We start from the raw sequence: 1,316 nt of genomic DNA, 5'->3' as shown, positions 1-1,316 counted from the left end.
TGCCTAACTCCCCTGGATTTCAAAATTCCAGTAGGCACAGTCTATAACACTGGTCTACAATTTTTGAGAAGTCGTCTGCTTCAGAGATAAAATGTGGTATTTATTATGTATTTTGATGTGCTGAATTCAAACATGACAATTAAAACAACTGATTGGCTACTGTTTCTAAGATATTTAAGTTTTGACATTTTATGTCTATGTATATTGCGTAGATAGTAGAGTTTTAAACATAAATTGTAAACCTAAGTCTTTTCATGTGTTTATGGTTGCTTTACATGATAATATTTCACCTGTCCTGTTTATGTAACACTTTAAAAATCAGCAAAAGGGATATAAGTAAAATTTATTATGAAACAAAAGGCAAAAAACTATTATGTACATAGTTTAGTCCTATTCAGTGTTTACTTGGCGCTTCTTGGCTTGTCTCTTGTATCCATTAAATGGAGCATCTCTTGTCACTGTCCAGCAATAGTCTGCAAGCATTGATGGGCTCCATTTGCCCTGATAGCGTTTCTCCATTGTTGCAATGTCCTGGTGAAATCGCTCGCCGTGCTCGTACCGTCACTGCTCCGCAGTTCGGTGGAAAAATCTAGATGCGAGTGGAAAATGTCAATTCTTTAGTGCACGTTTGCAAACCAAGGCTTTGTATGCCTTGAGGAGTTTTCCCACCAACAACCTGTAGTTGACCTGCCCATGTTGTTTCGGGAGAAAATTTATTGCCACTAACTGGGATCAGGCTTTCATGCCGTCTTTCCCTTGCCACGCCGCAGTGCAGTGTCAAAGCATCACCATAGCGAAGAAGTTTCCGATCTGAGGACCAAGACACGCTTCCTTATCTTAGCTTACTTAACCTTGGAAATTTCCACGAGGTCCTTGAAGCTGCTTGTTTTGTCAAGGCTTTGACAAAGTACAGTACCGCAGCTTGAATGTGTAAGGGTGGTAACAAAATCTTCCTTGATTCCAACAATGGTGAATGCGAACACTTTCCTCCCAGGCCCAATGACTGTCGAAGTGCCAGTCTGTCCTGATGTAGTGGGAATCTCTTGCCACAGCTATCCCATTCGGCAGAGAAAAACAGCAGTATTTTGTGTATACCAGTCTGCAAGACGAGCAAGAGACCAACAAGCATTCAAATCGCCCAAAGCCGCACCCGGATGTTGATCCCATGGTTTTTATGCAGCACCTCAAAAGTGTTTCAAATGTTGTCACTACGAGTAGATAGGTAGGGGTTAATTTTCCTTTTACACTGTAAGGGTGATACAGGGGAACCAAACACCTCGACAGCAGAGGACCCAACAAGACCTGGATGTTTTGCT

Source organism: Chelonoidis abingdonii, chromosome 6 (genome assembly GCF_003597395.2).
Source record: "Chelonoidis abingdonii isolate Lonesome George chromosome 6, CheloAbing_2.0, whole genome shotgun sequence".
Classification (NCBI taxonomy): Eukaryota; Metazoa; Chordata; order Testudines; family Testudinidae; genus Chelonoidis; species Chelonoidis abingdonii.
Note: the sequence above shows the minus strand (reverse complement) of the source record.